Here is a 13464-nt window from a genome sequence, read left to right as displayed (position 1 = left end):
ACAAATTAGCTTACATTTAAGTTAATGAATGTTAATGGCTGAAGTTTAGTAAACTTACTATTTGTCATACACTATGATACTTGCTTTATATACATTATTTCATTCAGTATCCTCAACAATCACCATCTTATAGTGCCTAAGGTTGGCAAAACCTATACTTGAATCTAAAAAATGTTTATATTCTATGTCTGACAGCTAATGAATCTCTTTCATACCTCTACCTATTATATCCAAACAAGGAATTCTTGAATGAGGTTTTCTAGAGCACAAAATAGATGACAGAATTTAATAGGTGAAGTCTTTAGAGATCACCCAATTAAAATGCCTCATTTAAAAAATATTTTTGAAATTTTTATTTGAAAGGCTGAGACAGAGAGATATTTTCCATTTGCCAGTTCACTTTCCAAATGCCCACAACAGCCTAGGCTGGGTCAGTCCAAAGCCAGGAGCCTGGAACCCAATCCAGGCCTCCCATGTGGGTGTCAGGGACTTAAGTACTTGGGCCACCACCTGCTGCCTCCTAGGGTGCTGCATTACAGGAAGTTGGAATCAGAAGAGGGGCTGTGACTCAAATCACAACACTCTGATGTGGGATATACACATCCCAAGTGGCATCTTAACTGTGGCTCCAAATGCCTACCTCAAACTATCTGGTATTTGTAGAAAATTAAGGCCTAAAGAGGTAAAGTAACTTCCATAGATAATCAATGACAATTTGGATTTTGAACCAGAACTCCTAATTAAAAATTCCTTACAATACTTAAATCCACTTTATCTGAGAGGTAGGTCAACAGAAACAGCTTACATATTTTAAAAAGTTAAAAGATAAAAGGAAAAATGAATTCTGCAAAGAAATTTAACAAAATCACAATTTGCTTGAAGGAAATGAAACAAAACTTACCAAAAATAACCTTTTCTAGACTCTTCATTGTTAGAATATCTTTTATTCTACAATTGTATGTCACATCTCTTCAATAGGCTTAATTTTTTTAAATAAAGAAAGGAAATCCATATTAGTTTTATATTCTCAGACATTAACTAGATGATTCAAGTTGAAAATGGTAAGGCCAGTGATCAAAATTTCACTTTTAAAATATGACAGTATTTGCTTTATTTATAAGATTAGTTTATTTATAAGATTTATTTCTTTATTTCAAAGGCAGAGTGAGAGATGAAGAGAGCTTCCATCTGCCGTTTCACTCCCTAAATGGCCACAATGGTCAAAGCCAGGAGCCCAGAACTCCCTTCAGATCTCCCACATGGATGGCAGGAGCCCAAGTACTCAGACCATCCTACCTTTCCAGACACATCAGCAGAGAGCTGGATTGGAAGCAGGGCAGCCAGGACTGAACCAGCACTCTGAATGGGATGGCAGCATTGCAGAGGGCAGTTTAACCTGCTGTGCAACAATGCCAGCCCCGAGATAATGGTTCTTTAGTCAAGCTTCTCAAAACACTTAGTAGTTACTAAGATTTAAAAATGACCATTTTTTCCAAATTATAGGTAACAATGAACTTAGAGGATAGAATTTCATCAATTTAAAATTTTCCCTATTTTTCTGAAGCCTTTGATAACTATTGCTGTTTTCCTGATATAAACAAAATTAATGAAGATGGTAAATTAACAGTATCAGTATATATGAAAGGGCTGAGAATTAAATTTAATAGCTCCTTTTCTCCTATATTTAAGTTCAGTATTATATTTTGCTTCACATGTTATTAAATGCATCTCTGAATAGCTTAAGGTTGATCAGCCCAATATATTTCATTTATTCAAAACTTTATTAAATGTGCACTATTTGCATGTATCATAGTACTTACCATGTTCCTTTGAGATATCATGCCTGCTAACATAATACATTCAAGATAAGTGAGCAGTCCTGGATTACCAAGTGCTCCTGAATTCCCATCTGCTTTCAAATTTTTGACCAATTCTAATTCCTGTTTTCCAACTCTGCTCTGGTATCACATCTTTCTGTTTACATTACTGCATTGTACACACAGCAGTGGCTCTAGTTTTACACCCTAACTACACTGCTTTAAGCGGCCTTAAAAGAAACTTCCATCCTGGTTTACTGTGGCAGGGATCTAATACTCCCTTTCAATTAGGATTCTGTCAAATACAATTATCCTTCAATAATGTAATAATCAATAAGAGAATATCTATCCAATATTTGATTTTTGATTCCGGTGTGTTGCAAGCGCCTGCTGTCATGCAGCTTGACAGTAGCAAGTGCGACATACGACTTGTCAGTCATGGGGAAGAAAGGAACACCAGGACACAAGACTGTCTTTCCAATGAGATTTTATTGCTTACACACCAGGGGTTTTTTATCACACTGCTCATCAGCATGCTCAGTGAAGTCAATACACTTATCAGTATCAATATACTTATCAATCTATACTATTTAATACACTTATCAATAAACTTAACACCACTACTTAATCATGACTTAACTACTTAACTCAGCTACTTAGCTTAACGTAACTACTTAGCTTAACTACTTAGCTTAACATAACTACTTATCTTCTACTTAACTTACTTACTATAATACTTAACTATCAGGGTAACACTATTTCCTTAATGACTAGAGGTCTACTGGAATCTATACCATTAATATCAATAATACTACTTGAACTTATTCATTAATCCACAGATCACAGTATACACAGATACAGTATACAGTGTTAAAGTAATTTTGAGGGCTATCCAATTATAATAGTATATGTACATCAAGGTCTCCAGCATTATTTGCAGATACCTTGCATGGGGTCAAAACATAGGGTCAAAGCATAGTTATATTATATTACACATGACTAACATTATTTGTAAAAGCTGTGTTTTCAAGGCTTATATCACTGTCACGAAGAAGAGTGTCAGTGTTCAAGGTCCAGAGCTCCATGTCTCGGCAGAGACGGATCTCGGATCAATCACTTACAGGCAGGAAGTCGTGGGAAGACTGTCACTCTGGGCAGTAGGCTCAAAGTTCCCAGGCAGATGACCAGGCGAGAAGTTGGAGAGGTCCCCTGTTGAGAGGCCTGGTCTGGCTCTGTGGTCAACTCCGGCATCAGGCTGATAAGGAATCCAGCAAGGCGGTGAGGCGGCATCTCAGCTGGAGTTTTGATCTCCTAGTCACCTTGTGTCGCTTAGGAAGGGGGTTAGCGAGCTGGCTCTTCAGCTCCAAGTGCAAGGAGATCCAGAGGTTCACATGCACTGGGGCCACGTGCGTGCGCATGCGCACACACACACACTAACACAGAGACAGTGGGGTTATAGCTCAGGGACAGCTCTGCAGGTCGCAGGTCGGCTTGCGCCACTACCTGCTCCGTGCAGAGTAGTGGGCTGCCTCTTCAGCTCCAGATGTGTGGAGATCCAGAGGTTCACACACATTGGGCCATGATCCCCAAGAGGATGGAGAGAAGTGCAAGGGCTCCCCTTTTTATCCTCATTTTCTGGCAGTCCTCCAGCTTGCCATCCTCTGACTTGTTGTCCAATCAATGCTGTTTCCTCCTTGCTTACAGTTGAACAGTCCAGTCAATACTGTCCCCGCCTTACTTATGTTGGAACTGATTATGGATTGTTAGTTATTGTCTGTAGCGCAATGCTGTTTCCTCCTTGCTTACAGTTGAACAGTCCAGTCAATTCTGTCCCCGCCTTACTTATGTTGGAACTGATTGTGCACTGTTATCTAACTGACCAGAGACATCTGCTTGGTATGATTGGGAGTGTCTCCCTAACAGCCGTTAGGTATTGCCTCAGCTTATGACTTATAACTCCACTTTACTTTTATTTTGTGGCTAGTGGTAACTTTTTAACTCAATGTTTTACTGTGGAGTTTCCACAGTTCATCTCCTTTCCAGGTAAGCGGTGATCCGTGACTCTTTTTGAGACTCCTGTGGGATTCTCCACAGTCCACCCCCTTGGCTCTCGATGTCTCTCCTGAGTGAGAGGCATTGTGAGGCTCAAGAGGGAGCAATCCTGAGTCATTCCAGTGGCCTCTAAGGTCCACGCCGCTGCACCTTTATTTACTAGGAAGGACAGTTCTTGAGTTATAGTGATTCCTTTGTTGGGAATCTATACCACGTTTCCACAATTTCAGCAAAATGGAAGATAAACCTATCTTCTATTCTTTAGACATCTCCATGAGTTCATCTTTTTTTTTTTTTATTATGCCCTCACTGCCCATTGCTGATATATTGTAAAAGGTCCAAACTTCTTTTTTTTTGGATTGCAGAATTCTGTTAGTCATGACAGTCTATAACTTTATACTTAGCAGTCTATAGCTTAATGATCTACGTTCTAATTTGACCACTATACCTACTATGACAACACAAGCTTAACACACAATCATAATCATACTAATAGCAATAACTAACAATCCATAATTAGTAATCAACAATCAATAATCAAACATCAATATCACATCATTGACATCATGATATTCAATTCATATATATATATATTTTATTTTTTATACCACAAAATATCTGTGAAACAATTATCTAATTAAGGAAAAATTCTATTACATTTTATGTATTCTTTCACATTCTTACTCTCTAATATGGGCTTTCACAGACATTCATATACTGCTTTACATTTTAGTGACCAAAAGAAGTATTCAGGCCATTTTATCTCTTCATATTGCCTAGCATTTTTACATTCAAAAACATCATTATGCCCTAGATGAAAAATGCATAATCTAAGCCAAAATTTTCTATGTGTACTGGCCTTTTTATATACAGGAGTGTCCATAACTATTTATTAATACATATCCTACAGTCTAATTTGGGGTTTGTTGCTATTTTTATATTTTGCTGAGAATCAACCTTTCTTAAAGAAAGGCCAAAAAGATGAATTTTTTAAAATTAGTTATGTAAACAGTCTCAAAAATATATTTTTAGAAACTTGGTGAAAAGCAATTATGTCTGTACATTCAGCTATAAAAACAAAAAATCTTCAACCAAAGAAAAACTCTTGAGAAATGATTCACTCTTTACACAGGGTTTCTTGTATCAATAGTTTAGAAAAGGTGAGAAATATGGTGGTAATACTGTTAGAGAAACTAGTTGGTCATTTTCTATACGTGAGCAGGACGATTTCATGTGGAGCATAAACATAAGTACATTCAGATATACTCCTAGAGGCAGAGTTCTTTCACAAAGCCATCAGAGCTTGATTTTATATATATATATATATATATATTTTTTTTTTTTGACAGGCAGAGTGGACAGTGAGAGAGAGACAGAGAGAAAGGCCTTCCTTTGCCGTTGGTTCACCCTCCAATGGCCGCCACAGCCGGCTCACTGCGGCCGGTGCACCACGCTGATCCGAAGGCAGGAGCCAGGTGCTTCTCCTGGTCTCCCATGGGGTGCAGGGCCCAAGCACCTGGGCCATCCTCCACTGCACTCCCGGGCCACAGCAGAGAGCTGGCCTGGAAGAGGGGCAACCGGGACAGAATCTGGCACCTCGACCGGGAGTAGAACCCGGTGTGCCGGCGCCACAAGGCTGAGGATTAGCCTGTTGAGCCATGGCGCCGGCCGAGCTTGATTATATTTTAAAAGTTGATTTAGTTATATTTGCTTTATATTTAATTAAGAAAATTTTAATGTTAAAAATCAGTTTCACAGTAAATATCCCAAATAGCAAATGTACACAATGACATGTTATGCTAAAACATTTCTCACAAAAAGTTTCATTAAATTCACATTTGAGCCTGTCTGAAAGTATGCATACACTAAGGCAGCGGTGGGGAATGCCTATCGTGCAGTCATTTGGCCTGGTCCTGCCAAGGCAAACACAGGCAGGACTTGAAATTCAATACATCTATAGCATGCTAATCATAATTTTGTATGGCCTGTGAATGATGTTTTAATTATTCAAACGGCTGCTCACAGGAAAAAAAAAATTCCCCACCCTTGAACTAAGGTCTGATTATCCCTAGTACATGACAAAAAATTTTAGAAGGCTTCGAAATAGCTTCTTCTTTTCTTTTCTTTTTTTTTTTTTGACAAGCAGAGTGGACAGTGAGAGGGAGAGACAGAGAGAAAGGTCTTCCTTTTGCCGTTGGTTCACCCTCCAATGGCCGCCGTGGCCGGCGCACCACGCTGATCCGATGGCAGGAGCCAGGTACTTATCCTGGTCTCCCATGGGGTGCAGGGCCCAAGGACTTGGGCCATCCTCTACTGCACTCCCTGGCCACAGCAGAGAGCTGGCCTGGAAGAGGGGCAACCGGGACAGAATCCGGCGCCCCGACCGGGACTAGAACCCGGTGTGCCGGCGGCGCAAGGCGGAGGATTACCCTAGTGAACCACGGCGCCGGCTCGAAATAGCTTCTATAATGCAATCCTTTAGTGTCTGAACATTCTTTACTATTATACTATTTATACATAAACCAGTTTTATTAAGTTACATTATCTTGTGTCCCCAAAATAATTCTGTATCTTTTTCACTGTAATAATATATATAAATAAATTTTAACTCACCTGAGCCCCTGCCAGAATGGCCTTCTCATAGATTGCAATAATATTTTCAATAGGACTTGTGATTGGTTCAATACATGCAAGGCAAATCCAATATTTAACAAGTTTTGTGGCATCTGGAATATTTTTAATCAGGTCATTTAGTGTGATTAGTATTTCTTCTTTTGGGCATCCCTAAAACAGCAAGAAATAACATGTGTGATTTTTTTTTACCCTACAAACTATGAATAAATAATAATTCAGCTTATTAAAATAAAAATCATCCTAACTTCAAGAAGCATAGCATCAGCAATGAGTATAAGGCAAAAGAAATGAAATATTAGTTGAGACATAAATAAGCAGTCTTCAAAACGTTAATAGAAAATATATATTATGTGGGGCTGGCGCTGTGGTACAGTGCGTTAACACCCTGGCCTGAAGCGCCGGCATCCCATATGGGCGCCAGTTCAAGTGCCGGCTGCTCCACTTCCGATCCAGCTCTCTGCTATGGTCTGGGAAAGGAGTAGAAGATAGCCCAAGTCCTTGGGCTCCTGTACCCACCTTGGAAACCATGAAGAAGCTCCTGGCTTCTGGCTTCGGCTTGGCGTAGTTCCAGTCATTGCGGCCAATTGGGGAGTGAACCATTGGATGGAAGACCTCTCTCTCTCTCTCTCTCTCTCTCTCTCTCTCTCTTTCTCTCTGCCTCTCCTCTATCTCTGTGTAACTCTGACTTTCAAATAAATAAATAAATATTAAAAAAAATAAAATGCATATTATGAAAAAGTTATGTATGAATTTTGGTCTTGATGTTTATCCTCTTGTCTATAGTGTGGTTCCATGTTAATACCTTACTTAGAATTTTCTTTTGAAAGATTTTATTTATTTAAAAGGTAGAGTAATAGAGAGAGAAGAAGAGACAGCAAGAGACCTTCCATCTGCTGGTTCACTCCCCACTTGGATGCAAGCACTGCGGTTGGACCAGGCTGAAGCCAGGAGCCTATAGTTCCATCAGGGTTAACACCAGTGTCACAGGTGGCAGCTTAACCTGCTGTGCCACAATGCTAGCCCCCTTACTTAGAATTTTTGCATCTATCAAATGTTTGAGAACAGCCTGAGGATTTTTTTCCATATTTGTTGTCTTTTTTTTTTTTTTTTTTTAAGATTTATTTATTTATTTGAAAGGCAGAGTTACAAAGAAGGAGAGGCAGAGGCAGAGAAAAGAGATCTTCCATCCATTGGTTCACTTTCCAAAAGGCCACAATAGCTGGGGTTGGGCCAGGCTGAAGCCAGGAGCCAGGAACTTCATCCAGGTCTCCCACATGGGTGCAGGGGCCCAAACACTTGGGCCATCCTTCACTGCTCTCCCACGTGCATTAGAAAGGAGCTGGAACAGAAGTAAAGCAGCCGGGACTCGAACCAGCACCCACATGGGATGCTGGTGCTATAGGCGGCAGGTTTACCTGACATGCCACAGCACTGGTCCCTCCATATTTGTCTTTGTTGGGTTTTGATATTATGGCCAAAATGAATTTGTAGTGGTTTATGTAAGAGTTATATTTAGTTAAACAGCAGGGCAGAAAAATTCCATAGTATCAAAACAAAAAACCTTACTGCAGCAAAGTAATAATAGGACCAGCGTTTTTCTGAATATAATTTTCATGGGTCCTCAAAAGGTTTAAAGATGTCCATCTATGGGGCCAGCGCTGTGGCGTAGTGAGTAAAGCCGCTGCCTGTAGTGCCGGCATCCCATATGGAGCACCAGTTTGAGTCCCGGCTGCTCCACTTCCGATCCAGCTCTCTGCTATGGTCTGGGAAAGCAGCAGAAGATGGCCCGAGTCCCTGGGCCCTGCAACCATGTGGGAGACCTAGAAGAAGCTCCTGGCTCTTGGCTTCAAAATCAGTGTAGCTCTGAGTGTTGTGGCCATCTGGGGAGTGAACCAAGCGGACAGAAGACCTTTCTCTCTCTCTGTCTCTCCTCCTCTGTGTAAATACAACTTTCAAATAAATAAATCTTTGAAAAAAAAAAAAGTTCATCTAGAGTAAGTTTTAAAATCATACCCTACATTCAGTCTTGTTTCAGATCTTAGACACTAACGGTTCACAAAAACAAGATTAAACAGTAGCCAATAAATAAAGAAAATATTCTGGGGCTGATTATTATCACTCCAGAAGATTTTGGTTCAAATAGTAAATTTTTACAATAAATTCAAGACCAGGATGATATTGGTTTAGAGATGAATGGGATTTTGTTAGAGAATTATTTTCATTATCTGAATTTAATCTGTGATAATGGTTCACATAATTATTATTATCATTATTTTTAAAGATTTTATTTCTTTACTTGAAAGTCAGAGTTACAGAGAAGCAGAGGCAGAGAGAGAGGTATTTCATCCACTGGTTCCAGATGGCAGCAAAGGCCGGAGCTGCACCGATCCGAAGTCAGGAGCCAGGAGCCTCCTCCAGGTCTCCCATGCGAGTACAGGGGCCCAAGGACTTGGGCCATTTTGTACTGCTTCCCCAGGCCATAGTAGAGAGCTGGATTGCAAGTAGGGCAGCCGGGATTAGAACCAGCACCCATATGGGATGCCGGCACTGCAAGCGGCGGCTTTACCCACTATGCCACAGCGCAGGCCCCAATGATTACTGTTAATAGTACTCGTGTTGCTAGCTTTCGGTAAAATACATTATGAGTGTAAAAAAATTTTAAGTATGTTGAATAAAGATAAGAAACAGAAATATCAGAAGTGAAAGTAAATATCTACCCCGTCCACTGGATACTAACATCTTACAAAACTGGAACTCAAATAAAAACCCAATTATCCCTTTGTCCTATTTATGTAAACTCAGTGGAAAACTCAGTCAATGAAAGACTAACAATCTCACAATTAATGAACAAGGCAGTATATCTTACAATTAGTTAATTAACTGTGCAAACAATCTGACATTAAATCAACAGCAACTCACTGACATTACTTGGTTAAAAAGACTGACAATCTAATTAATAAGTAATCTTCAAACTTTAAAATGCTTTACAAATGTTGTATAAAATAAACATTACCTCAGTAATCAGGTTCAGGCATTCAGAAATTGCCTTGTTTACTTTTTCAGTAAATAGTCTTTGCTCATCTTCTTCTGCCATGGTAGTCCAGAAGGACCCAACCGGTTTTCCAGCTTGTCCCTCAGGCTCAGGTTGTTGAACTACTGGGTTAGAAGGTCTTTTCAATACTCTTCCTTTGCCAGCTTTCCACTCACTCAGACGAGCTCTACAGTTAGAAGCAGCAGGTAAGTATTACTTTGATATTTATGATAGAATTCTGCCAAATGGAGCAAGTTTCAAAGTATTTCAGGTCTTTAAGTGGTTCTACACTAGTGACACACACCTAGTTCACAGTTTAAAAATATCGAACACATTGGCCGCCTTCGTGGCTCACTAGGATAATCTTCCGCCTGCGGGGCTGGCACCCCCAGTTCTAGTCCCAGTTGGGGCGCTGGATTTTGTCCCAGTTGCTCCTCTTCCAGTCCAGCTCTCTGCTGTGGCCTGGGAAGGCAGTGGAGGATGGCCCAGGTGCTTGGGCCCTGCACCCCATGGGAGACCAGGAGGAAGCACCTGGCTCCTGGCTTCGGATCAGTGCAGCGCGCCAGCCATAGCGACCATTTAGGGGGTGAACCATTGGAAGACCTTTCTCTCTGTCTCTCTCTCACTGTCTAACTCTGCCTGCCAAAAAACCAAAAAACAAAAAAAACAAAAAACTGAACACATCAAGATCAAGTGTATGCTCAAAGATCCCAAGTTCATTTTTAAATGGAGAGGTTATAAAGTGGTTCCCAATTATTTTGCACTTAGGTTACAGAATGCAAACTAATAAAACATACTTAAACACAATCTCTATCGGATCATATTGTCCCATGACATATGACATCATGCACATGACAGGACACATGAAAAATTCTGGTATAGTCAATGAAATTATAAGCCAAATCCAAAAGTGATATACTACTGAAAATTAAAGTAATAAAATAAAGAAAATTACAACTACTTACTTTCTGTTCTGCAGTTTCTTTGGGTTGACCTGACCGACTACTAACAGTTGCCGTTGCTATAGTAGGTCTTTGCTGGTCAACGGGTTTTGACTTTTCTACCAATTTGGCATTAGAAATGAAGTAGGCTTGGCTACCATTTCAGATGCTATGCCTCTGGACAGTGCCTTGTTTCTTTTTATGTCCTGAGAAGAAGCAGTTTTGACACTAGATAAAGCTGGTTTTGATTGTAATAACTCTTTTCCCGAGGCCCTTTCCGGATGGTAACGTTGGCCAAGGTTCTACTGATGCTTTGCTTCCCCGTGTTTTGGGTATTATCATGGTGACTTCTAATAGGAGGTCTCACAAGTTGTGTATTTTGAGATGTAGCGCTCACAGATTTAGTGGCAGCTGTCATATTTGAGGGTTGCTCACTTTTCACTGTTTCACTGCTAGTGTTTATAGGCTGAGGCTTTGTGGCTTTAGAGACAGTAGTTGCAAGTTGTTGTTGTTGTTGTTGTCAAACTTGCATCTTTGACTTGTAGAGGTTTTCTGAAAGAATTAATCTTAGATTGTACAATTTGACCACGGTAAGCTCCAAGCACAGGTTTTTTGGGCATGTTAGCATCTTGCTTTGGCTTTTCTGCAGTCACTGGTTTCTTTTTATTGTTGTTTTTAAGGTGAAATGCTTGGCTTAATGTCATATGTTGACTTTGGGGATCATCTTTAATTGATAACAACTGCATAGCTTGATTATCATCACCAAAATTCTTTGCATCAATTGCTGTGGTTGAGTTGTTTAATTCATTAGACAGTTTTAAAGGAACACAATTTTTGTCCACCATTGTATTTTTGTCCCCTGTAGGTCTATTGAGATTTTCTTTATCAGCCTAAAAGAGTTATTTAAGACAAAACGGTAGTTTAGGACTCATTTCTTTCAGAAAGAGTTTCTGAAGGGGAAAAAACAAAGATATTTATGAGTTCTATGTTCATCTCTTACCATTTTTGTTTTAAGATTCAGAGCTTTTGTTCCTTTTTGGACCTGGTCCTCATACATCATCACTGTCTTGTCTCCACAACTTAAAAAAAAAAAGAGAGAAATCAGTTCTGTATCAGGGAGGTTTCCTTTTGGGAAGAAGGATTGGGGGGATATTAGTAATTAACCAATTTTACAATTTTATATTTTAAGTTGAGGCAAGAACTGAGATGAGATTTATTTCTCCTAAGAAAAAGTTTTATTACAGTGCAGTAGCAAACAAGACAATTGAGGAATTTTCCTAAAAGTCTTAACATCTTCCCTACCATAGAGTATGTAAACACATAACAATCTTATTCCAAATCATTTTTATCTAGTGTCCAAACAAGTCTTCAGAAAAAAAACCTTTATCAAGCAACACCTCCTTAGGTTAGTTTTAGCACTTACTAACAGATTTATTAAATTGAGGAAAATCTTTTTTTAAATATTCTTCCCAAAGGAAATCCAGAATTTACCACACACAAACCAGGATACATTAAAAATTGTAGTTTTTAGTTGGCATTGTGTTTAGGCCATTTATCCAAAGCAATGTTTTCTCTAACTAACCTAATCTGCCTTTTACAATTATAGACTGACCAGCACAGGCTGTGACAATCTTTTAGGTGATTCTAATGATTTTATCCAACATGAAACAAGAGGAGAAAAACATCAGACCTGTAATTGACTCTAAAACAGATCTAAAGTCTACAGATTACGTTAAAACATGAAAAAATTGTACATTTAGAATCCACACGATTTGATATCTGCAATAATTAATAACTATGGTTATGCCACCTTTCACATCTTTGTTCAATCGGCTTAGAGAAGTGGCAAAGCATTGACAAAGCCAGGAGCACACATTTTGAATGGTGGCTTTGGTAATAATGGCTTTAGTAATAATATTACTAAATTATTATTTAGTAATAATAGATTACAGCCCAGCTTCTTATCAGGCAAAAAACCTGGAATGATGCTATTATGAGCTAACTGTAGAAAATGAGGGAACCTTTTGTCTTTCTACTTCCATATACTTTCATAAGCTTTGTTTTTGCTGTAACCATGTAAAATTCTAAAAATGTAAATAAGATAATATCAGGAGTTTTCTAGTTGAATTGAGATTAAAACAATCTTCAAATCTCTGCATTTTGGAAACCCCTGCCCCGCCACCTACACACACCTTTGTTTCTGCTTAAGAATGTGAATCAATTTAGATAGAATAACTCAACAATCTAATGGTACACCATCCAATAATGTACCACGAGCCACATGTAGGTCCTGAGGTACTTGAAATGTGGCTAGTCTACACTGAGATGTGCTGAAAGTGCAAAATAGCACCAGATTTGAAAACTTTGTACCAAAAAAAGAATGTAAAAATAAATTGGAATAAATTTGACCTCACCTGGATAATGTCTGATTTTCCTGTTTGTATGAAAAAATGTTTTTCTTCTTAACAGATGTTCCTTGAATTTCTGTCTTCTTTGTTCTAAATAATAAAATATAGGATCTATAAGTCAACATTAATTAAAACAGCAAATATTGCTAAGTGGAGATTTTATTTCGAAAACTGCTGTACTTGAGATCACATTTTCCATTTCCAGAAAAGCGCCCAATTCAGCACTGCCTTTGGGAAATAATTCCATTAATAAGCGAATGTGATCATGAAAGGCCCCACAAGCACTGTGCAGGAGAATCATGTTCTCCACTGTCTACGCTGCTGAAAGCCATGCCTCAGGGAACCGAGTGGTAGACTAGGCGAGACACTGGACTCCCAAGTTCTAACTCGCCAGAACTGGTTCAGCTGAGAATTACTGTTTCCTCATCTGTAGAACAAAGAAATAACAGTAGTCGTATTTGTTGAGACCCACTTAACCCCAGGGTTCCCAGAATAAGGAAGCGAGGAAGTGAATCCAAACATCAGAGCAGGCAAGCCCACCACGCCAGAGGCACTCACGACCCGGCTCGGGGAGGGCTCGG

The 13464-nt window shown here is 39.3% G+C and overlaps 2 pseudogenes; both read right to left on the bottom strand.

The window, feature by feature from the left end:
* LOC138843641 (testis-expressed protein 10 pseudogene) overlaps window positions 1-929 on the bottom strand; it is a 29838-nt pseudogene extending 28909 nt beyond the window's left edge.
* The window catches only part of LOC138843816 (cytoskeleton-associated protein 2-like), a 29010-nt pseudogene that overhangs the window by 15038 nt on the left and 508 nt on the right, over window positions 1-13464 (bottom strand).

Source organism: Oryctolagus cuniculus, chromosome 9, assembly GCF_964237555.1.
Source record: "Oryctolagus cuniculus chromosome 9, mOryCun1.1, whole genome shotgun sequence".
NCBI classification, from domain to species: domain Eukaryota; kingdom Metazoa; phylum Chordata; class Mammalia; order Lagomorpha; family Leporidae; genus Oryctolagus; species Oryctolagus cuniculus.
The sequence above is the reverse complement of the archived record's forward strand: the minus strand, read 5'-3'. Positions and strand labels throughout refer to the sequence as shown.